Below are 25,599 nucleotides of genomic sequence, written 5' to 3'. Positions count from 1 at the left end.
CAATACCGTTTTGTTGCTGATGAACTCAACCAACAGGCAATTTCTCTGCACCCACTGAGGCAGACCCCAACACAAATGAGTTTCCATCCAGGAGGACAAGCCTGACGGTGTATGCATTTATTTTAATTCAAACATTTACAGAACACATACGTACGTTAGATGTAATGCCTGGCAAGTCACCGTTACTGCTTTCCATGTCAGAGTCCAGGTCCCTCCTTATCCCCATTCCCCACTGATGTGGGGCTCCAGCCACAGCCCAGTGACAACGTCAGACCCAAACCTCCTCCTGTTGGGTAGCAGAGCTAGCAGGAAAGTTCCCCTCCTCCAGCAGAGATTTCCTTCCGTGACACTAAGGAGCAACCCAGGAATTACATGATGAATCCGTGTTTAAAACAGAAGCCAACCAGTGCTGGCACTTGTGTTCATTTGAATCAAACAAAACCCATTAGCAAGATCCCACACAGGGTCATAAGGAGCTCATGTGTAGTTAGATTGTAAGCTCTTTGGGGGCAGAGGCCGCCTCTGTCTGCACACAACCAAGAACAGTGGGGCCTTGGCCCAGGACTGGGGCTCCGAGGTGCTAGGATAAGACAATAACAACACACGTAGTGTGTGTCATTTGGTTTTTCTGAAGTGTTTATAAGACAGTTGTTTCTGCCACACATGGCACGTACCGAGTCCATAATGGCGTGTGGTGGAATAAAAAGGGTTTGGCTGGCACTCGTTAATGATGATTTGAAGTCCATTGAATAAGATGCCTATCCCAGGCTGATAAAACCTTTACACCATGCTAACATGTACTGCCTCTCTGCACACAGAGTTGTAAAAGCCAAATAAACTCCCTTAAGCTAACAGGGTGACTCAGGAGAGGTAACTAAGGTGCAAAAAACTGCATGGACAAACACAAAACTGCTGTATGTTGGCTTTCAGTCCTGAAAGCCCAGAACACCGCCTTCGTTATCTAATGAATTCTCAGCAGAGTCTAGCATGCGTCACCCCTTTCACCTACTTGGAAGTCACTGGCATGCAGGTTGCACATTGCAACAGAGGGCACTTGAGTGGCAATCATTAGAACTGTTCCTTCCATCAGCATTTCCATTATACAGCCCTCTCTAGAGACAAAGCTTACTTGGCATGTCAAGTTTTCAGTCCTTAAAAGAATCTGTTGGGACATTTTAAGTTGTAAGCGCCAAGTTATTCTAGTTTTGGGTGCTCTCTCTTGCTCATAACATCACAGATATTTAAAAGAACAGACCAGACATGACAAGCAGCTGAAAATCTGCAATGAACTTTGTTGTACATCAAGCACAAACATTGTGAACTGCTGACATCTCCACCCTACCAATGGCAGCATAACATGCTAGGAGGAGGTATGTTAAAACCCTACTTAAGAGCTAAGAAATAGCTGCCAAACATAGCCCGTCAAGAAAAATAATTCTTTACATTCATATGGTGTTTTTTCTTGAGGGAATCTCAAAGCAATTTACAAACATTATGGGAGCGAGTTTCACCAGGGAACTCTGGGAAATAGGTCAGCATTATCCCCATCTTATAGATGGGCAGATCGGTGCACAGAAAGTTAATGGTCTGTTGTTCAGAGGCCTCAAGCATCGACAACTCTCACTGATTTCAATGAGTGCCACGGGTGCTCAGCACCTTTCCAAAGAAATCACCGCACGTGACTTGTCCAAGTCTGAGTAAGTGGCAGAGCTAGAACTCAGGAAATTCCCAACTCCCTGCTCCAAGCTTTTTCTGGAGTTTACACCATCTGCGAACAGCTGATATTTGAACCCCAGCTCCCAACGCTCAGTCACCTGCTCCAATCACCAGACAACACTGCCGCTGCAGAAATCCAACTATGTGTACAAGAGAGACTCGTGACAGAAATCTCCACACCTGTCTCCCTTTAATGTTACTGTAAAAAGAAAAAGGAAAAAAAACAAAAAAAAAAACCATGCAGCATTTGTCACATGCTCAGCTAATGAAGAGAATCAGCAGCAGAGCTCTCACTCTTTCCTTAACTTGCTACACTTGTGCCCAGATGTTGAAGGGGTTTCAGAAGAGCCTGTGAGTTTGTGTTCGAACCTGTTCCTCTGCAGAGGGCGACCACCAGTGCAATCTGCCACAAGCGCATACAGACTGGGGGGGTCAAAGAAACTGCAAAGTCACTTCTCCATCCACAAGTGCACTCGAGTTCTTTGACCTTCTCCCCAGTACAGCTTTATGATACGTTTATATCTGGCTGTCGTGAAGCACGAGCCTAGACAGGAAGAAGCAGGGAGCTGCCTACACAGCAATGATCATGTTACTGCCAATTATTCAGACACATTTGACGATGGGGCACGGGCAGCTTTCCTCACTCAGTCAGAGCATATACTGCCCAGAATGAGTCACAGATCTGATGTAAGTTTTGCTTTATTTCATTTAAATTCACCCACTTCCTGAAAGACTCCTTTGAAAAGTTGTGAAATACGCTGGACCCTCTCCTCCTTCACAGTGGAACTGACGTGGGCACCAAGGCCCTGACATCACATTTCCCTCCAGGCTGAGAGAAGCTAGTGGACAGGTTCCTGAGAGGGCTCTTTGCTCTCTTCTCTTGAATGAGTTTCCTGGACTGGCAGGAGGTGAGAGAAGACTTCTTGGACCCACGATCGCAGACACGAGAAACACATTCCACTGCACTGCTTGCCAGAAGTTACTTTTTTGCCTTGTGGTTAAAAGAGCCTTGGCAGTCCAAGCATTCCCTCGGTACAGCCAAGGCTAGAAGTCCCCGTTGCAATTGTGAAATCATAATAAATTAACCCTAGGGAAGGGTAATGTAGGAGTATAAAGTACTGCGAGATCTTGAGAGGGTGGTTACTAGAAAAGTCTAGTATTTCCCCTTGTCCATCTCTAAACACTTTCCATCCCAGGAACTCAACTCCAATATTAAACTGAGCTTCACAACACCCCTGTTACAAGGAGTGGTACAGAGGGGCATTGTGGGTGAATGGAGCAAGCAAAGAGTGAGAAATCCAGCACTTCCAAGTTCTTATCCAACCTCCTGCTGAATGGGCTCAGAAGCAAGTCACTTCACTTCACTCGTGTGTGGTGAAGAGTGAGGATAACGCTCGCTGCTCCACTGGGGAGAGGGGAGGGTTAGTTAATAGTGGCATAGTTTTGAAAATGCAAGGGAGTAAATCGTTTCCAAATGTTATTGTTTATTCCCATATTACACACAGGGTAGCTATGGGACTTGCCCAAAGGCAAGAAGAAAGCTAGTGCGGTCCCAAGAATAAAACCCAGGAGTCCCCGCTCCCTGTCCCTTGATCCACTAGACAGCAACACAGTCTCGTCCCTCTTTATAAACACAGAGTAGGGCTTTGCTTGGGCCACTATTAGCAGTTATACAGTTTCAATAGTAGCCTCGCTGCTGCTTGTATTTGTGCTCGACAACATTGCTCACAATGAGGAGCGTGGCCACACGAGCAGTCAGCGCGAAAGGGGCGGGATGGAAAGTTTGGGCAGTTCTGTCTCAGCGGAACAGAGACGGAATATCCAGAATAAGAGAGACATTGCCAAGAAGAGGCGTTCGACTAGAGCAGCGGTTCTTAACCGGGGATCCACAGCCCCCTAGGGGTCCACGAGCCCTTTCAATGGGGCCACAGGGCCCCGCGGCTGAAGCCCCGATTTCCAGCACCCCCCGCGGGGCTGAAGCCCCAAGACCTGGTACTCCCTGTGGGGCAGAAGCCCTGAGCCCATGGACAGCATCCCCCCCACCAAAACTCCATCGCAAGATCACGGCAGTCCCGGGGACAGCTCCACCCCGCCATCTCCTCTCCCAGTCCCCTGGCCAGGTCGGAGCTGGGCAGCTGCTGCTCTGGCTGGTGCCATGGAGCAGACAGCAGCAGTGTTCCCTCCTCTCCTGCTGGTGCCCAAGGTTGAAGCGGCTCCTCAGCAGCCGGCCCCCTTTGCTCCTGCAGAGGCAGCTGGTAAGAATCCCTTTGGGTTGGGAGATCCAGCTCGGTGGCTGGCAGGCCCCTCCGGGAACAGGGACCGCAGGGGAATCCTCCCAGCGCACAGCCCTTAATAACCCTCTCCCTACACCCTGAGCTACCCCCGTGACTGCACACAGCCCCTAACTACCCCCTCCCTGCACCCTAAGCTGTTTTCAAACTTTTTGAGCTAAGCACCTTTGAGTTATAATTTTGGTTGCGCACCTCCTCTCCCCTCTGCCCCAACACAGACGGGCTGGGTGGCCTGCTGAGGTGAGTCAGGGAGTGGAAGTGGTACTTCCTCCCTGGACCCCGCCATCTGGAGGTGGCTCAAGCCCCGCTGGCCCCTGCCCCCCCCCAATAGAAGTCAAACTACGTGTATGTCCAAGGCCCCTGCCCCAAGGCCCCTCTGGGCCCTGGAGTTTTTATTGCATGTCGAGGGGAGCCTCAGAGAGAAAAAGGTTGAGAACCCCTGGACTAGAGGCACCAGGGTTCTTAACAGTGTTTGAAAATAAAGAGAAATATCAATGCTGTAGAAGATCTTCAATTAACTGTGCTGATGGAACAGTCCCCTAGTAATTCCATGGCATGGTCAGGGAGCTCCTGTCTAGTTAGAGGTGCCGGAATGCACAGGCAGCCAAGTGATCCAGTTGGTAGCACAGTCTCTCCAGTGCTTCCTATTCGTTCGACCAACTACAGCGCTAGCAGCGAGGCAGAGAATTTCTCTACAGCGTCTGTTCACAAACTGATGTACACCCCACACTGCGTATGACCAACAGTGTTAGTCAGCGAGTCAAAAAAAGCAACATGCCCTCCCCGCTGGATTCGATGACGACTTAGGCAACATGGGACTGAGCTCACTGTCACAGGGCTAGCATCCCACAGAGCTCCCAGTGACAGCAGTTTTACAACACCCGTAAGAATAATACATTCACAACTTTATACGTAGCACTTTGCAAATGTAAATGAGCCCTCCCCTCACTCCTAAGAAGGGGGCGGGGGGGGATCACCTCTCCCTCACCTAGCCACATAAATCCCCAGCCCCAATTATAATGATATTTCACATTTATGGTGCGTATCACATATTCAAAGTGCTTTACAAATTTTAGCATCCATACTTTAAGCTATAGTCCTCTTTGAGAGGGCAACAATGAGACCTGTTGAGGACCATATGCCTGCCTCTCCCTAAAGTCTTGGGAGAGGTGAAAGGAAGAGGGGTCTCTAAGGGGCTCCAGGAATACAACAAAACTGATATTTTGAACCAAACAAACTTTCTGAAGTTCCTGCTGGCCCCTCATGTGTTATTCCGAGGCACTGGCTTGCTTACAATCCTCTTGTCCTCACAGATCTGAAAGGACCCCACTGAAGGATCTGGTTTCAAGATCAGTAATTATAGAACAAGACAGAGAGGCGTTAGTAAGCAAAGCTGCAACATTTCTTGAGGCAAACAGGGGATTCAGAGCATGACAAGCGCAGCAAGTTGAATGGAAAAGCTGGGAAGTGGCGAGTGAAAAACTGCCATGTGAGGTACCACAGTTAGAGCACTGCCCTCGCTAACTCATCCACAGCAAGTGCTGGGCAATAGCAAGAACACTCTGCATTTCCGGACCCTCTCATCCAAGCATCTCAAAGAGATCTTAGCTCCACATTAACCCCATTTTGCAGATGGGGGAAACTGAGCTGCAGACAAGAGACTAGGCCAAAGTAGCAGAGCTGGGAATAGAACACAGGAGGAGTCCTGACTCCCATTCTTACTCTCTAAACACATGCTTGTTCCTGAGGGTGTTGAGTACCGGCATTTCCCTATGACTGTAGATGGACAGTGACTCTCAGGATCAGGCCCCATAACAGCCCAATAAAAACTAGTTCACAAGCCCAAGACAGTCACCATTTTAAGAGCTTTTAGACTGTATATTTTTGACCTTGCTGAACTGGTTCCATCAGTTACATGAGCAAACCAGGCAATTTTATCCACTCGCCAGCAAGTCCCAAAGACATTTGCCCTAACAGTCACCATTGTTGTGTGGCCCAACAAAATCCTGTAAGGTAAGGCTACTTCTTTTCTCTTCCTCCATAGATGCCCCAATTTTAGGTCCTATGCACTCATTAGCAAATGAGGAAATCAGACTGTAGATTTTATTGAGATTACACTCATCTCACCTAAAAAAAAGGCTGCTGATTTTGTAGACCCTACCAAAATATCCTGTGCAGCAGCAGCAGCTAAACCCCATTCTCAGGGCTCTGCTGACACGGATTGATTATGCCTGTACCCAAAGAAAGATGATTTAGTGGGGCCAGGGAATGTACAGACTGAAATTGTTAGAACAAAACCACAGTGTTCACTTAGTCTCCATTCAAACCACAGGAGAGAAAAAGCACATTAATGTTTGCCATAAGGATATGGACATAGTCAATTACAAAACTTCCTGAGAGGGTTTTTAACTACTTTGTTATATGCACTAGTGTAAAACCCCTCTCAGGGAGCTTGAAGGTAAGGCAGTTTTCTTGCTGTCTCTCTCCAAACACTGTCTGGGGGAGTGGGATTTCCCCCTGTTTTTAAACAGGGGTGGAGGTTTCGTTTGACCAAAGTTTCAGCTCTTCTGTTAACTTGTCCCTGCGAAAGCAGCTTTGGCAATCAGAACAGTCGCATAACATCATTCTCATCGCTGTGTATGTTCCTGACAGTTTGCATTTCTACGACACCTTCCAGAAGCACAGAGCGCTTGGTAAAATCTCACACAACATCCCTGCGACTTAGGTATTATCCCCATTCTGGAGATGGGGAAATGGAGGCACAGAGCTGTTAAGTGCCTTGGTCCAAGGTCATACAGTGATTCAGTGGCAGGGTTCAGAACAGAACCCAAGAGCCCTGACTCCCAGTTCTTTGCTCAAACCATCAGACAATAAGTCTCCCTCAAAGACGCTAATGCCAACAAGAATATCAATTAATGCCAACTGTTCTGTCAGCATCTACTAGAACTACAGTAAATCCACACACTCATCTGACTTGCATCACATGTCAGTCACCAGGTGGTAACAGCTTTCATGATCCCACAACCTGAGCCAAATGCACACAAGAGACAAGAGGTGAAAATCTCCACAAACCATCCCCATCACTCCTAGAAAAGCTTTGTTAACATGGAGTTCCAGCACTGCCCTGGTCTCCTCAAGAACGTGAGAGTTGCCAAAACACAAACATTGGCAAGCCAGAACATGCAGAATTAAGGTGATACTTTCCACATAATACAGCCACCCCACTCAGTTATCGCTACCCAGGAGCCCAGAAAACGTGACACACGGGCACAACGCAGTATCTAGAGACACATTATGATTCACGGCAGGCCTCTTGCCCTTCCTTTACTGTGCCACCAGCAATTAACTTCCAGACATCTGTTACTGGTACAGCATATGGTTCAGTATCTCACTGACAAAACGATTTGGAGGGGGTTGGGAGATGCTGTACCTCAGGAACATGCCTGACCAAACGGCCTCAAGTTCATCCCACAAACTGTTCTACAGGCCCTCAAGTGGCATACCACATTCCCAGCCACTTTTCATGCACCTGTAAGTTTTACAGCATTTTGAAAAGTGGTCTTGAAACTGACATGCTCTTCCAGCATCCCCCCTCTCTGCCTTGCAATCTGTTTCTTGCTCTCAGCAGTGCCACACAGACCCACATCACAATCAAGTCATTGAGGGAGTTGTATTTCATAGTCCCTTGACCCAAAGGCCCCAAATTTGCACCACTAACTCTAGCCAGAATCCTGATGTGGCACAGGAATTTTCAAAGTAATCTACCATTGCATTTTAGAGCTTTTTTGGGGGAAAAAAATCAGCTCTTAAACAGACATCTCTGCTAATCCTTAACTCTGGAAGTCGTTACTGCTCTTCCATGACTTCCAAGATTTTAAGAGCTTATTGCAAGAAGGGCAAGTAATTTTTGAAAAGTACACTGCGGTTAAGTACCTTACAATGAATTGGCTATATACCTAGCCAAGGATCTCTCCAACCTGTGGCTTGAACTTCAGCAAGCTTGTCTCTGCTGTGACCTGGGTAGACAACAATCCAAATCACAAATCAAACCAAGGCCCTCACAGCTCTGCATTCAGAGCAAGGCAGAGTTTCACTGGCAGCAGAATGATCTCTCAGTCCTGAATGTGGGACCTCCTCCTTCCCAATTTAAAGAATTTCATAGAGAAGCTAACTGCAATTGGATCTACTGAATAAAGGCCTCCACTGCCAGTCGCTTGGTCTCTAAGAATGCAGATTTCCAATCCATAATTCAAAAGCCACAGAATGTACACTTCCCATAGCACAACAGATGTACTGTATAAACACAGTTTTGTCAACAAGAAATCCCAAGTGGCATCTTAGAAAAAGGATACCAGTGAACATCAGTAAGCTATTTTGTTTAACAATGGCTTTATGATCAACAAAACCTCATATGGGATCATTACAAAATCCTTTCCACGTGCTATAAAGATTTTTAGAGGCTCATGTCTTGAATACTTAAAACCCCCCAGCAGAAACAGATGCACACACTTTAGGAAAACTCACATTTTGTTTTACACTAGCAAACTGCAGCCCGTTCAGCTAAGTTACCATGATATGCGCTGTGGCAGAAAGAAATCAAGCCTACACACAATGTTTTGGTTGCCATGTGACTGCATTGTACTTTGCATGCCAACTCAAAAGCCTAGGGGGAAAAAAAACAACAGTTCTCAGAACACATGTCCCATGATGTCCTAACAAACCCCATTTCATCTCTGCAGTTAACTCAGTTGTTTTTGTCCCATGTAACGGAGACAGTTATATAAGAATATATGCTGTAGATGCAGTAGTCAGAGTGGTGGAAAAATAGTCATAGCAGTTTATCTAAGCTCTTTCTACAACCCCAGGCCCCACCCACAATCTCAGAACAGCTGATGTTTCTGTTAAAATGCAGTGAAATTCATAGATTCTAAGGACAGACAGGACCATTGTGATTAGCTAGTCTACCCTTCTGCATAATATAGGCCAGAGAACTTCCTCTAAATAATTACTGCTTAACTAGAGCGCGTCTTTTAGAAAAGCATCCAATCTTGATTTAAAAATGGCAAGTGATGGAGAACTTAACACAAGCCTAGGTAAATTGTTCTAATGGTTAATTACTCTCATGTTTAAAATGTACATCTTATTTCCAGTCTGAATTTGTCTAGTTTCAACTTCCAGTCACTGGAAACAGCTAACAACGATTTTTAGCCTGTCTTCATTATACTTCAGAGATGAGTGGGGACAGGCTATGTCACTCTGTCTATGCAGCTCCATAAAGTTAACAGTCAGAAAATTATATAAACATAAAGATAGAAACTGACTTAAAGAAAGAGGGAAAGCTTAAATTCTGCAGACACTAAGACGACCTCCAAAAAGCATGGAGCAGATCTTAAAGATAATTCACACACTTATCCCACACTGAGTTTTTTTAAAAACACGATAGGGCAAAAGTTTTTGTAAACCACATGCACACAAAGGGAAGGGTTACCTCTTTGGAACAGCTGTCCCTGTTTGCCTGTTGGTGAAATTTACCATGTAGTTACCATACCAGCACAAAGAGCTGCAAATTGAAGAAAACTGCAAGAGAACACCACACAAATCACCATTGATGTGCATGAAGTCCAGCTATTTCTATGCCACAGGAAGAACAGGAGCAGATCGAACGACAACTCTGAAGTTTATATGCACCCTTATTGCACGCTCAGACTGTACTCTAGGGTAATGACCCCGGTCTTCTCAGGCTTTTGCCTTCCACAAGAACAGAATTGTTCAGCAGTTGCAGATGTTTATTAAAGACTCATGGTTTTTATGGATTGTACTACAGCTGCCATCAACGGAAGTCATAGCTCTCTAAGTTGAAATATCAACAGGTCATTGGTCCGAGATCAGGTGTAATGTTAGAAGACTCATTAGACCTTCACCACTGACTTACACCATAAGAAACTACAGGCTGAATACACTGGACCTTGACGATAACAGAGAGTTGGTATTAAAGACACTGATGCTTCTTAGAAATGTTAGGCATGAAGGTGGTGTGTGTGTGTGTGTGGGGGGGGTCCTTAGCCCAGGTGCTGAGGGAGTGTCCTGTCAGTACTGGATGTGAGAAGATGTATGCATTAGAACGATACTTAATCTTACTCTTCAGGTGACTATTTACACTTACCAGTGGCTATTTGGAGCAACCAAGTTGCTAAAACTCACAGATTCAATAGAGAAACGGCACCTAGGGGCTTCTCTGATTACCAGGAAAATAGCATCATAACACAGGGAAACCGCTCCAAGCATAGAAGAGTGGAGCAACAAGCTACCAGGTTCTGGAGAAAACAGCTAATAAACAATTCAGAACTAGGGGACTTAGAGAAAATAGGGCGTATTTTTAAACACACCAGAATAACTGGGTTTCATAACCAACACTGAGATTAAACAAAGATGCTGAGAACATAGATGCGTCTTGAACCTTTGTTCCCTTCCCAGTATTATATGGGCTCAGCTGAGCCCCCATTTCAGAGTAATACATCTTTCAGTATTAGAAGAACCACAAGCTAGCTAAGTACCTGCAAATAAACCAGTTCAGTTATCAAGAGAGAGCTGGCTTAAAGAGGAAAGCTAGCAATTGCTTGGTCAGGTCTGAAAGACCTTTGAATGATACCTAATACGGTCACAAATCCGTAGCCACCTACAACTTCATGGCTGTTACTATGCTGCAGTTTATGACCACTTGGAACTGCATAACAGCAAGGACAATCCTCAGGTCTTCCTAAAGTATAGCCCCTAAAGGAGAATTACCATTAACTATTAGCAGCACAGGGCATTAAATAGGTAGTTCAGTAGTTCTGACTCCAGGCAAGGATCTCAATGTACTTCACACTTAGTAATTAAGACTCAGTCTCCCTGTAAGTATTATCCCTATTTTACAGGTGGGAAAACTGAGGCACAGAGAGGTGAAATGAACGTTCTGTGTATCATTTCACTTTTCAAGGTAACCTCAAGGTCCCTGCCAAATCTACATTTCTGTAGTCTTATAATTTGCCCTTTGGTCGCTGAGTGAGTCAGTGGCAGAACAATGGAGAATCCAGGAATCTTGATTCCCAATCCTCTGCTGTAGCAACTATTCTAAAATTAAGTAAAATAAATTGTCTTTGTAAACAGGACATTAGGTTGCAGAACATTCCTCCCGCTTCCTCCTAAAAGGGAAAACAATTATACCATAAGTCCAAGTCTGCACATTTTTATTATTCCTGGGTAGTAAGATAAATATCACACACCCAGGTGCCTTGAACCCAAGCATACTTCCTTCATCTCGGCTACCAGTAAAAACCTTCCCAGACCCTGTAACACAAAGCTCTACAGGAGACCCAGCGCTGATACTGTCAATCAGAATGCAAGTCACACCCTGACTGCACACACCTTATGACACTGTCCGAGCTACAACTGCCAACAGAGAAAGACACAAGAAAACCAATATTCAGAATTAGTTCACCTTGCTCTGCTCTCAGCCAAATGTCAGGACATGCCCAGTCACCACTTGGTGCAAGGCGATACTTGCACCAACTCAACAGAGCATGAAAGAAAGCTCAACAAACATCCCAGCTCCTCCCCAAAGCTTCTTCTATTCTTCCAGTTGACAGGCTCTGTTAAGGAAGAAACTCACCCAGCTTTCAGTACATTTGCATCTGGAGGCCTTCAACCCGGTGTGAGAAAGTGAAGGCGTCAGTAAGAAAACAGGCCCCGAGAGGAGGATGAGTCGGTTCCAGCAATTGGAAACAGGATATGGAGGGTCACATCAGGGTCACCTGTTCAAAATCCAGGTGGGGAATGACCAGAAATCATTACTATCTGACAGCTGTCCAAAACCAATGGAAAATGAAGCTGGTGGGTCTCAGACCAGCCTCTAAAGGACAGGTGTCTGGTGCCAAGAACCATCACCACTGGCCTCCCTATCAACAAGGGACTAAGAGATACTTGAATTCCCTTTCCACGCTAAGACGATCCCTCCAGGTCAGTGCTGATGTACGTTGGCGGGAACCTGGGAGTGGGGGAAGAGTCTGCTGTGCCACTGCCCCTCTTGTACCTGCTCTACCGTACAGTAGAGCTCTTCAGCCTCCATGGCCATCTAGCCAGCCCCTTTCACAAGGGCTCTGCCCATGACACGACAGTCAGAGGGGAAGATATGTGCCTGTCTGATCAGACAAGATGGGCTGTTAAAGGGTCACTCTACGGTGTTTTAGTCTGCCACGGTAGACTGAGTCAATGCAGGCAATTCAGCTACTAAACTACAGTCGTACAAAATAATAATAGACAGGCTTTATTAATAATAAGAATGAGGAAAAACAGTTGTGCGCTTAAAGCACAGGATTGGAATCAAGAGATGCAGGTTCTAGCCCCTGCTCTACTACTAACAGTGACACCTGCCGTTTCACCTCTCTATGCCCCAGTTTCTCCATCTATAAAATAGATAGTACTACACACCTACATCAAGGTTACAAGGCTTAATTCTCTACTGTCTGAAGTGCTTTGAGATCCTCACATTGAAAGTGAGGAGGGCAGTTTTGTATGATCTGAGGGGCAATCACTCAGCAGCAGCTGTCGAAAGAGCAGCAAGGTCAGGAAGGCAGATTGACCATCCCTTTCCTCTGCAGTCAGGCAGGAGGAATTCTGCTAGGGAAAGCGGCTATTACACTTGGATGGGGAAAGCTCTCTAGTTCGGAGGTGGAGCCAAACACAGTAATACAAAGGAGTCAGCTGTTTCAGCAAGGAGTTGGGAGCTGATCCGTGTGGAATAAAAAAGATGCAACAAGACTAAGTCAATACATGAGTAAGGAGGTGAGGGGTGAAAGAAACCAGTCTCTAACCTAGGAAGCTGGGTGGCTGTCTTGTGTCTTTAAATTCCTTTGCCTGCCATCCAAGAATCTCCAGGCACTTAACATATAATTAATCAATTAATTAAAATTCACAGCCTACCTGGGAAGTAAGCAAGGGCTGTTTTTCTGCCCTCACCTACAAGCAGTTTCGTCTAGATACCAGTTTCTTTACTTGTTGTCCTAAACATCTGTGTAGCATTGATGCACAGTTGTTCTATTTCTGCTGGATCCCACCCCAGACATGGCTGTATTTCATAGGTGGGCGGTGTGATCTCTATATATAGTTCTAAAGTGTGTTGAGACTACAATAGAGAGATAAGGAAGCATCACCATCATTTTATAGACAGGAAAACCAAGGCACAGAGAGGAAATGAGATTTGTGGTAGGTCACTGAGACAGCTAGTGGCACCTACCAGTCCTATGTCTGCAGTCTCCTGCTCAAGCCACAAGATCACACCCTTGCCCCAGAGCTGGGATAGAACCCAGGCATCCAGTCTCTCCCATGCCCTGCTCTGACCATGGTTACACCTCTCCCCCTAGAACCTTGTACCTGATGACACTCGCTTCAGACCCTCCACCTGCCTTTCAATGCCCCATTCCTGGAGCCAGTCCCACTTCCCTCACACTCCTCCTTCAGAGACAACAGGAGGAGAAGGCTGGGAGCTATGGGCAGAGAGGTTCCCCCTCCCCCCTACTCCGGGGTGGGCGGCTGCAGGCAGAGGGGTTCCCCCTCCCCCACTACTCCAGGGGGCACAGCTGCAGGCAGAGGGGTTCAGAGGGAACTGGGGGCAGCTAGCAGAGGGGTCCCCCCAGAGAGAGGGGGTGTCAGGAAGAGGGGTCCCCCACCGGGAAGGGTCCCCCCACAGAGAGAGCTGGGGCCAGAAGGGTCCCCCCGCAGAGAGAGCTGGGGGTTTGGGCAGAGGGGTCCCCCCAGGCAGGGGCTGGGGGCAGAGGGCTCCCGCCCTGGGAGAAAGGGCTGGGGGATGCAGAGAGGGGGCTGGGGGTGTCAGGCAGAAGGGTCCCCCCAGGGAAGGGACTGGGGGCAGAGGGGCTCCCCCCCAGGAGAGGGGGCTGGGGGTTGCAGAGAGGGGACTGGGAGTGTCAGGCAGAAGGGTCCCCCTAGGAAGAGGCAGAGAGGTCCCCCCAGGAGAGAGGGCTGGGGGATGCAGTTAGGGGGCTGGAGGTGTCAGGCAGAGGGGTTCCCCCGGGAAGGAGCTGGGGGCAGAGGGGTCCCCCCCCCGGGGGGGGGGGCGGGGGGAGGCGGGGGGGGGGCTGGGGGTCTCGGGCAGAGGGATCCCCCTCCCCGCAGTGGGGCTCAGGACAGGGGGGTCCCGGGGGCCCTTCCCCCCCTCACCTGCTGCCGGACGCGGAGGCTCCGACCCCCCCTCAAGCTCCAGCTCAGCCCAGAACTTTTCCTCCTAACCACACCCCCCGCCAATACGTCACACGCATCCGCCCTGACGCCACCGCGTGCCCAGCCTCAACCGGCCAATCAACAGCACCTGGGCTATATTAGCATATCGCCACAGCAACGGCCCAAGCCCGTTCCCTCCCTCTCCTTGCAGGAGAAGGCACGGCCCTTAACAGGGCCCGGCGCCCCCTGGCGGGCGCTCAGGACAAGGCAAAGCCGGAAAAGTCGGCAGGAGGGAGTGGGCGGGGAAAAGATGCCAGGAGGATCATGGGACTTGTAGGCTGTTAGCAAAGCATGCTGGGTAAGGAAGGCCTGCTGGGGTGTGTGGGCAATGAGTCTGCTAGAGCAGCAGGTCTCAATCTCAGCCAGGGTACGGGTCCCCCTGCCCCTGGGGTGCACAGAGGTCTTCCAGGGGGGACCTCAGCTCATCTAGATAGTTGCCTACAACAGGCTACATGAAAGCACTAGCAAAGTCAGCACAAACTAAAATGTCATACGGACAATGACTTGTTTATACTGCTCTATATACCATACACTGATATGTAAGTACAATATTTATATTCTAATCGATTTATTTTATAAATGATATGGGAAACACGAGAAAGTCAGCCATTTTTCAGTACTAGTGGCTGTGACACTTGTATTTTTAGGTCTGATTTTGTAAGCAAGTAGATTTTAAGTGAGGTGGAACTTGGGAGTCCGCAAGCCAAATCAGACTCCTGCAAGAGGTACAGCGGTCTGCAAAGGTTGCTGTGTCCACCTATCCCTGGTCTGAGTTCTTCTATCGACCAGTTGGGCTATTTCTCAGCCCAAAGTCAAACTGCCCACCCCACAGAAAAATGGAGGCGCTGGCCACAGCTGATGACAGAGGATGTGCCTAGAGGCGCGATACCCTATAGAAGATATGGGGGGGGGGATCCACAGGGTGTTACCCGGTAGGGAACCAAGAAGGGATGCCATGGTGGAGTGTGAATCATCAGTGGTGGATGCATCCAAGAGAAGCATGCCTATATGGGACGCTTCTTAAAGGGGTAGGAAGAGCATCGATGGGGCATATATCTGGGGCAAGGTTGCAGAACAGGGGTTGTCATGTATAGGGGACAGCAGGAAATTTGTAGGCGTTTAAGTTGAAAATCATATATACATGCTTTGGAGGGACTGCTCCTGTAGGGTAGGAGCAGATGGTAATTAGTATGAGGCTCTCGTCAGAAAAATACAGGGACATCAAAAGAGCAGGAACTAACTAGGATGTCACCTTTTATGCAATAGGATAAATGTTTGTGCTACAATGTTTGCACTGGCCCAGCATGCCTACGGTGCATCAAAATGCCAGCACTAGAGCTGGATGGATAATAATTAAATATATATAATTTATTTCCATTAGCTTTCCAAGTGGACTAAACTGCTCATATTTCTACTTTTTCTGTGGATTTTTTTCTTTAAATTTTTGTTTGCTTTTAAAATTTAGAATTTTTCAAAATAACTTTTTTCTAATTCAGGTTTTTTGGTGTGCAGGAGAGACCCATCATGGCCCAATTCTGCAAGACGAACCACAGCCCGGAACACTGTATCCATGAGAAGCACCACTGAAGTCCCATAGTGCTTGCAGGATTGGGACACAAATGACTTATTTCTCCTACAGTAATGCATAGGGGTCTCCATTATTCCAGGCACTGTACATACACAAAGTAAGAGGCAGTCCCTGTACCTAAGAGGTTGCAGTCTGAAGAGACAAGATAGACAATGGGTGGGAAAGGAAACAAAGTCACAGACAGGGAAAGTGATTTGTCCAAGGTCATGCAACAGGTCAGTGGCAGAGAACTAAGCCACTGTCTGTCTGTATTCATCTATTGTCTCTTGTCTTAGATAGCGACAGGGGCAGGGACCATCTCATCATTCTGTGATTGTACAGCGCCTAGCCGACTGGGGTCCTGGTCCATTTATAATTTATTAATTTATAATAATTAATTAGCAACAAAGGGGAAAAATCAACTCCCCCAAATGGTAAACAACCCCCCTCCAACTGATCAATTAAAAGTGAAAATGATCAAACGTTTTCCTTCAAAAATGGAGACATTTGAGAACCACAATGGTTTGAGTGAAATGTCTCAATTGGGCACCAACACCATTTTTTTGCCAAAAATGTTTTTCATTTGAAAAAAATGTGACCAGCTTGTGTCCTCAGAGCACAATACAGCAGAGTATGGCATCCAAACATCATGTGGCTCGTCACACTCTCAGGAGCCTGGAGCCGAACCTCGCGTCACATAAGACATCTTGGCTTGCTATTAGCAGATGGAAGGATGGGCTGGGGGTTAGTGCAGTAGCCTAGGGGGCCTGTGATACAGGTGCAATTCTGATCTCTGCCACAGACTTCTTGGGTAACTCACTTAACATCCCTGTGCCTCAGTTTTCCATCTGTACAAATGGGGATAATAGTCCAGCTCTGCCTTACAGGGATGTTGTGAAGATAAAAGTATTATGCTTTCAGATCTACCAATGAACGAGCACTATTTAAAAGCTAGGTACTATACATTATAACAGCAGTCCATCCAAACATCCTTATATTGCAGCAAATTGTCCTCTCCTCACTATGGGACATCTCAATATAATTATTATGAGCTAGTTAAAACCCCATCGAGATTGATAGGTGTGAACTCCCCCTTCAATTAACATAATTGTACACATAAGCCCCCATCTAAGAGACAAAAGGGGTGTGTGAGCCTGCCCAGGAGCTTTCTGCTGAGTATTTTTTTGAGTAGGGAGCATGTGTGGAAAGAGAGAACACACACAAATGGAGACCAGACAAGAACAGAGAAAGAGGGAGAGGCAAGGAAGCCAAGCGGGAGACGATGGGCACACTGTGACCCAGGCAAACGCTAGACAGAGCTTTTGGGTCTGGTGTTGGCTAAAGAGGGTTGTAAATTAGAAACTGCTCTTTTTGTTCATGGGGCCTTCTGCGTTCAGAGACACGGGATTTCATACATTCCTTGTAAATAAACCAGGTTGCCCAAAGAAAGTGCCAGACTCCATCAGTTGCGACTTCCAACTGGAACCTCCCCAGGGCCCTGAACTTTGACTAGCTGCTTGGGTCAAAAAAGGGGCAACAGTATTCAACATTTTTATTATGGCAGTGCCCAGAAGCCCAAGTGCAGTCAAGGTCGGGGCCACATTGTGTTAGGTGCTGTACATGCATCTAATAAACAACAGCCCCCATCCCCAAAGAATGGATGACAGTTTTGCGTGCCCCAGAAATCATTCCCAGGGCCTGATGATATCCTACCAGTGAGGGAAGTGCTGGGCTGGATTGAGACCTGACAGGGAATGGAAATTAGTTATAAGGAAGCAGAGCGAATCTGCTAGTCCATAGGATTTCACCCTGGGGGTCACGAACGTGGCAGGGGTAGCGACCACCTTGTCCTTCCCCTGTTGGTAGCAGGAAGTGGGGCTGAGACAGATCTAAGTGAAGGGCTCAGGCTGGAAAAGGTTGAGAACGTGCTGTGCTGTGCTTTTAAGCAGATGGCAGCACTGCCCCCCGGATGTCTGGCAAACCTGAGTCTGCAGCGGTGGCTCAGGTGAGGGATCTAGCCTGTGAATTTCTTGCTTGAACCAGCCGCACATGGGCAGAGCGGCTCTTTAAAAAGGCTAGTGTGGGTGACTAAAGAGAGCGTTGTGCACCGTGGGTCCTCTGAGGGAAGTCTATGCCCCTGCAGGGAGCGCTGACTGAGCAGGCAGAGGGGTTTGTGGGAGAGTGAGCAATGCAGGATCAGGGCCTGAGCCCACGGTGACAGCATGGGACGGGGCTGCGTCAAGCTCCGAACGCTGTCTTGTTCTTATACTAGATGGGGAAATGCAGGGCGCTGCGATGCACAAGCCTGGACCTGCCCAAGAGCATTGCAGGCAGTTCAGCAACGGATGGTCCCTACGCCATCACAGAGTGATCTGGGACCATCCACTTTGATTGTCTCTCAGCTGCTGGCCCAGCCACCTGGACCTACCATCTCTACACGGGGGGAGGGGAGAGGGACACAACTCACAGGACCGGTAAGGGCTAGAGCTCCTCAGAGTCAGGGACTGCTGCGTGGTGGAGGGGAGCCAGCCCTCGGACAAGTAAGAAGGATGTGCAGGGCAGAGAGGGCAGGAGAGACTCGACCCAGCCTGAAACACTGACAAACCACGGCCTCCAGACGAGGCAAGCTCAGATGCGGGCACGGGGCAGCTCTGGACTTTTGTTGTTGTTCCGAGATCTGTAACGGGCAGGCATTTGACCAGTAAAGTCAAGAAATTCCGGCGCTGAGCCCACATGCCTGGCTTTCCTGCCATGTTGTCTCCGAAGGGGTCAGCTAGAAGCCCGGGTGGCCCAAGCTTTGGTGGAGCCAGGGGAGGCTGCAGGAAGGACTGCGTGGGCTGAGGCGCTGGTTTCGGAGTTTAGGGCGCCTGGGAGCGTGCCCTGGAGACCCAGAGCTAGAATCAGGGAGGAGCCTCTACCCAGACCCACCTGACTTGGCAGCCTGTAGGACCCAGCCACTGGGTCCACTCACAACAGACTGGCGACTGGCCAGTGGGGTTACTGGGCCAATTGGTCACACCCGCAACCAGCGCTGGTATGAGAATGAGGGTAAAAATATAACCAAATGATACAGGCTGCTGCTGATCTTAGGCCATGAAATTATTAATGGCGACGAATTATTTACTGAGCGGTGGCAGCATTCTGGGCACTGGAAGGTTTAGTGCTGCTGGACTGTGGTGCTGGGAGCCCTGTAAATACCCCGTAGATTAGGTAGAACAAAGAGGATAAACAGATCTTGTCTCAAGAAATTTACAGGCTCAACAATCAGCACTAACCCCGATAAGTGTTACAAAGGCTCCTGGACTGCTTAATCCTAAGGGTAGCCCTTGCTTCTGAACTGACCCTGCTATGTACTGCTTCTTATCTATCTTTATTGGATCCCGCCGCAGGACTCCTGCTTTGTGAATTTGCTTTTGGGCTGTGCTGATTGTATTGTTAAAACTACTACTTTGTGCCTGGCCAGCAGCTTGCATTGGAGGATCTCAAACCACTTTTCAGCCAGTGTCTATATAAGCCTCATAAGACAGGTATCTTCCCCCTTTGACAGAGGGAGAAAGGAAAGTGACTTGTCGAAGGTCACGCAGTGGATCAGTGGCAGAACCAGGAATTGAAGCCGGGGGTCCTGGCATCCTATCTCCTGCTCTAATCCCTGGACCACATTCCCACCAGAAGAAGAAATAGAACCCGGGAGTCCTGGTTACCAGGTCCCTGCTCTGACCAATCAGATACATGCTCCATGCCCCTCTATACTGGCACTTGGAAGATACTTAATAATGAGACAATTACCTGCCCAAGACAACGAAAGATGGAGCTTTAGCATGCAATGCAGATGCCTCTTCTGTCTGCACCTCGGTGTGGGCTCAGATCACTGCATTAATTTCCCTGCTTCTGCAGTTCCAGCTTCTCCGCCTCCAATCCAGAGCCTCTGCATTGCTCCTGCCTCCACCTCTGTCACCCCTATACCTCCCTCTCTCTCCTGACACTCCTCCTCTCCTGAGCACGCCCCTTTGACTCCTAGGCCCATTCCTGACTCTGGGCTGGATCCCAGGAGCTACTCAGCTGTGCGCTTGCCCCTCCCACAGATTTCAATTCAACAGGAGCTGCAGGGCCACCATAGAGGCTCTGGGACTGATTCCCAGCTACCATTCTCAGCCTCCAGCTGTCTCCTAACCCACATTTCCATTCCCTGAATGGCCACAAGCTGCCCCATCCTTGTGCAGAACAAATTCCGACCTCCTTCAGGCTTTGATTTCTGCTCTTGGACTGATCTAGGTTAACAGCTGTACAGTGCCACGCACCTCTGTGGCCTCCTGGACGTATTAATGATTGCTGATCAGAGATGTGAGGTCGCGGATGGAAAAATGACAAACGTCAGGCCCGCCTGATCCTGCTGTCGGCTACCCCAGTGTAAATGAAGAGGAGTCACTCCTGATTTACACTGGTGTAACCAAGTTCAGAAACTGGCCCAAAAAGTTGGGGGGGAGGGGGAACAAACTAGACCAGAAGAGGGTGCATTCCAGGCAGCAATGCAGGTGGCATGATGCAAAACACAAAGGGCTCAGTTCTAACTCCATTGGCTTCAGCCTTTCTGATTTACACCAGTAAAACAGAGGCAGAATCAGGACCACAACCACTGTCCTAAGGAGTTTCCATGCCAAGGCTCTGAGTCCGCAAACACTTATGCACAGGAACAACTTCCCCCCCTTTGAACACAATGGGTGTTTCACACAGGAGCCCACATGGGCATAAAGTTACTCAGATGCCTAAGAGCTTCCAGGATCAGAGCCGACTTCAGCAGCTCTTGTATTTTCCCATAACGTGGCCCATGTCCCCATACAGCGATGAGCCTCTGAACGCTGCCTCTCCCAGTGGGGACAGTAGGATGCTTCGCCTCATAGCAGCGACAGTAACTGCTGACCTGGCAAAGTAACATCAGGACAATACTATCAGCGATGCAATCCAAGCAGGTAGAAGCAAGGAGCGGGGCTAGCACCCATGTGGCTGGCCGCCAGCTCTCTGCAACCCACCAGAAAGTGGACTAGGGACCACAGCTTGGGACACTCGGATCCAACTAAGACAGGATGAGACCCAGCAAAATAACTGGTGGGTGGGTGTGTGTGTGTGTGTGTGTAAACAGCAGGGGATGTTTAAATGCAGGAGAAGACCCATGGTGTTTCACCTGATTTCTCACTTGTGATCCTTGCGTTCTACGCTATCCTTAGTTCAAGTCTCTGCAGTAGCTGATCACGGCCCCCAGAACTGCTGACTCGGCCTGCAGTCAGAGCTCTTTCCGCTCTGTGTTGGAGGCAGCACAACCAAGACACATCTGAAGTCAGCCACTGATCAAAGGAAAGTGCTGACACAAGAGCTGTCTATTTACTCAATGCCTGTTCTCACTTGAAGTAATTAACATGCCAACCTCTTGTGCTGCATGGGAGAGGAATTCAGTGAAAAATGACACCTATTTAAAAAAAACAATACAGGGGGCAGCCCCTCTGCTGGGGAAATAAAAGGGGTTTGAGGCAGATATTCCACATGGGTTTTTAGGCTCGCTTTTGGAGGGTGTAAATCACGAGCTAGTCAGTTGCATCATGGCTACTGCTCCCAGCCAGTGGGGAGGTGAATCCCTCTGTGGGCTGACAGCTACCTTTTCCTCCTGCACTGGGGAGGACTCCCAGGAATTTAGAGCATGGGTGTGGCGGGGTATGGCCCCTACTTACCCCGATGATGGAGGCCTGGAAAATGCAGATCAGTGCATAGATAGCGTGTAATGCGGCTGATGGAGAAGACTTGTGGCTCCAGTCCCTGAATTTCCAGTGGAGGTTGAAGCCTGCGTCCTTCCCTGTTGTTTTCAGGCAGAGTGCGGCTTATCCAGGAAAGCCCCTTGTGTAAAGATTTCCCAGAGTCAATGGCCTGTCACTTTCCAGGGTTAAGAAACCCATCCTCCAACAGAGGAGATCCTCCCTGGGTGCAAAGATAAGTCCCTGCTTGAGAACCATTCACTCCCACTGCCTCCTAACTGAGGCCATCACCTCATCGGCCAGGTCAGAAAAAGGCACCTCCCATTGCGGCACTGCTGGGCATTTCCCTTTGCAAGAGACCAGCCACCACAAAGAGCGGCTGCCCCTTGTCTCCAGAAGGCATTGGAGCAAAATCCAGTTTCCTGTCAGCGAGCCGAGTCCAATCACCAGGCCCCAGGGCTCCTCTGTGATGGGGATGTTTCTTTACCCACTAATCAGAGCATCCTTCTCTCCTCCACATCTTCTGTGTGAAAGACTCAAGGGATTCAGCATGCCCTGCTTCGCAGTCTCTGCCTTGCCAGCTGACGTACATCCACTACTCCACAGCCCCTTGGTGGTCGATTCTCATCCTCCATGGGGTTTTCAAGCTGGTAGTTGTGAGCCAGGGGGTGGGTCATGACCACCCTGTCCTTTCTAAACAGGAGCAGGTGGGCTCTGGGCTGCTTGATGGGAAAGGACTCCAGGTTTGGAAAAGGTGGACAGCCCCTTGACATCACATGAGCGTGGTTATTTTGTGTGGTCAGGAGAAATGCAGGGCAGACAAATCCTCTCTCATCTGTGGTGCTTTTGTATCGAGTGTGGGTCTGTGGTGTTTTTACAGAGGGCCCACTCAGCAAAAATCAGCACTGACGCTGACACACACAGACTCTTTATTCAAGAACAGCTGTGCGGCCCCAAACCAGTGTAAACAAACCTGCCGCAGCCAATGGCTTTCCTCACGCTAGGTTTAATTAAAACATCATAATAAAGGAACAGCGTTAAAATACATAGTTCTGTGGGGAACTGCCCAGAGCAGCTCAAGGTAGGAAAGAGATTGGAATTTTATTGCCAAGCTGTGCAGAGCTCCTTGACGCTCACTGGGCGGATTCCAACCTAGCCTTTTACAGCATGATTTTCTATCCGCGCCAGCTTTCAAAACGTTCTTTATTGGAGCGGAGGCCCTGTGCCCAATGCAATAAAGCGCCCCAAGCCACAGGCTAGTAGAACTATATTTAAACAGAGGTGCTTGGAAAAAGTGACGCTGGCGTTGGCACTTTCATGGCAAAGTTTGCCAGAAGACTTTGGCTCGTGTTCTTAATCTTCCAGGGAGTAAATGAGATGATGTAGACAACACATGGGCAAAAGCTTTTAAAAAGAGTCAGCAGGTGGACCTACTCCTGAGCTTGCAACACAGACACCCACTGAAGTCAATGGGAGGCTTTTCCTTGCCTTCAGTGAGCATTGGCTCGCCCCCTATGTAGACAGAGGCCCGCCCTGAAATGAGGATGGCTGGACAGTCCTGGAGACTGAGGGCCTATAAAGCTAGGTAGCTATCAAAGCTATTTAGTTGCCTCCATTACTGTAGTATCTGAGCACCTAAATGTGTTTATCTGTGCGGCACTCCTGAGAGGCAGGGCAGGGCGGTTAGCCCCATGGTACAGATAGGGCACTAAAGCACAGAGAGGCTAAGGCCCAGATCCACAAAGGTATTTTGGCTCCTAACTTCCATTGTTTTCAGTCAGGAGCCTAATTGGATCTGGGCCTAAGAGACTTACCCACCGAAGTCACACAGTGTGGGGCACAGTAGGGGCTTGAAGCCAGGTCTCTGGCTAACATCCTAATCACTGGGACATCCTTCCCACCTCTATCTTTAAATCAGGTACACCACAGGCAGTGGCAGGGCAGGCTTCCCTGAGCGGGGCCCACCACCATGCCCGCCATCCAAACCCAGAGGGGAATGCCCCCACAGGGCAGAGAGGGGAATTCAGCCCCCAGGACCCATTCAGTACATGTGGCTGGTACCCTGCTCCGGATGGACTGTTAGACTTGTGCGTCTCTCTCTGCATGGTCGGCAACCTTTCAGAAGTGGTGTGCCAAGTCTTCATTTATTCACTCTAATTTAAGGTTTCGCGTGCCAGTAATATATTTTAACATTTTTAGAAGGTCTCTTTCTATAAGCCTATAATATATAACTAAACTAGTGTTGTATGTAAAGTAAATAAGGTTTTTAAAATGTTTAAGAAGCTTCATTTAAAATTAAATTAAAATGCAGAGCCCCCCAGACCGGTGGCCAGGACCCAGGCAGCGTGAGTACCATTGAAAATCAGCTTGCGTGCCGCCTTCGGCACACGTGCCATAGGTTGCCTACCCCTGCTCTAAGGGCTTCTCGTCTAGAGAGGCCATAAGCCCTCCTGCTGCAGTGAATGGGGGTTCTCCTTGAGCTCAAAAGAGAGGGGTCGGTGTTTTCAAAGCACAGTGGTTGTGGAATAATTATACCCAGCTCTTATATAGCTTTACATCTCCAAGCGCTTTACAAAAGGAGGTCAGTATCACAAGCCATGGTATGCCAAGTAGCTGATGGCTGGGAATGCCAGAGGCGATTTGGGCTGGTTACAGTTTCTTGACTCTGTTCTGAGTACAGTTAAGGCCCTTGTGGAAGGAAGACATCGCGGAAAGGATCACACCAGGAGAAGCCAGGGCTGTATACAAGAGGCAAAAGGCGAACCAATACACTGCAGATGCCCAGGAATTCCTAATAACAAGACTTTTCTTAAATGGGCAGAACTTTTCTATTTAATATTCATTTTAAAGGGGGTTTATTTCTAAAAGCTGCCCTGAAGCAGCTGCGTTTTGGGAGGCCCAGCTCAGCTACAGTGGCTATGAACCACATCTCAGAATGAAACCCAGAGGGACAAAAATCACTGGGGGACTTCAAGGGGCAAATCCAAATCTTCCTCACAGCAGTCAGAGGATGAAATCAGCCACTCTCTTGTCACTGCAGGCAGCACTTCCAGAGCAGGAGTCCCTGGGCTGACCCACATAGTCTGGGAATGGCAAGCGGGATTCTACGGAGGCGGCGGGGGGGTGGCTGCCAAACATCGAGCGCCTTGCTGCGGCTTGTTCATCTGCTCCCTGTGCATGTGCCAGCCTCCTCCCAGACAGGCAACCACTCCCCCACTTTATTCAGCCCGAGACGCTGCAGAGCAGAGTGGAACGTGAAATCCTGTTCAACACTAAAGGTAATTACATGTTCTCTCCAGGGAAATCATGCCCCAGCATCTTTCTTTGATCATCTTTACATCTTTGCCAGCATGTCCTAGCATTAGCTCCCTCTGCCTAGCTCCCAAATAAAACCAGACAACTCTGGATGCCCTGATGCCGTTCGCATAAAGGACAGACAGCAGCATCTGAATTACACACTAGTAATCAAGAGGTCTTGGCCAACACTATGATGGGCTTGCACGTTCTTTCTGGCCTAGGCACCTGTTGTGGTGACAGGCTGGTGTTTGCATGCGTCTACCTGTGAAGACCTGGGACCATTCTCCTGCTGAAGCAATTCCATGCAGCAGCAGCAAGATCCACTCTAGAATATGTCTTTCACAGGCAGCTCCAGGCAGAAGAACATCCTGAAATGTACCTAATTCAACTCCCATCAGGGCCAAGAGCAAAGTTTCCACTGGTGACTTCACCTCTGAACCCTTCATGGCATCCCCACTCAACTGATTTAGTTGGGATTGGTTGATTTAGATGGGGATTGATCCTGTTTTGAGCAGGGGGTTGGACTAGATGACCTCCTGAGGTCCCTTCCAACCCTGATATTCTATGATTCTATGAACTCTTGCCCTCGATACAGGGCCCGCGCAAAAGGAAAAGATGACCAGCTCGTGCCATTTTTCAGGTCTTGACGATGGATAAAGAAGCCTGAGGATTTATTTTTAAATGGATTGTTCCCTGCATTAGAAGTTCAGAC

At 48.5% G+C, this 25,599-nt stretch overlaps 1 protein-coding gene across 3 annotated transcripts in view; it reads right to left on the bottom strand.

The window, feature by feature from the left end:
- Window positions 1-14,291, bottom strand: part of PPARD (peroxisome proliferator activated receptor delta) — a 32,130-nt gene extending 17,839 nt beyond the window's left edge. Inside the window, exons 1-2 of one of the 3 annotated variants that reach the window (XM_024200235.2) lie at window positions 14,223-14,271; window positions 12,969-13,170 (exon numbers count right to left, since the gene is read on the bottom strand). The gene's annotated coding sequence lies outside the window, so the exon portion shown is untranslated. Of the gene's footprint in view, window positions 1-11,658; window positions 11,801-12,968; window positions 13,171-14,222 lie in introns of all 3 variants that reach the window. The other 2 variants (XM_024200236.2, XM_024200233.2) reach the window with 2 other exon arrangements.
- Between the last annotated feature and the right edge of the window lie 11,308 nt (window positions 14,292-25,599).

The sequence above is a fragment of the Terrapene carolina genome, unplaced genomic scaffold (assembly GCF_002925995.2).
Source record: "Terrapene carolina triunguis isolate 2854851 unplaced genomic scaffold, T_m_triunguis-2.0 Scaffold604, whole genome shotgun sequence".
Classification (NCBI taxonomy): Eukaryota; Metazoa; Chordata; order Testudines; family Emydidae; genus Terrapene; species Terrapene triunguis.
This window is presented reverse-complemented; position numbering and strand designations above follow the sequence as displayed.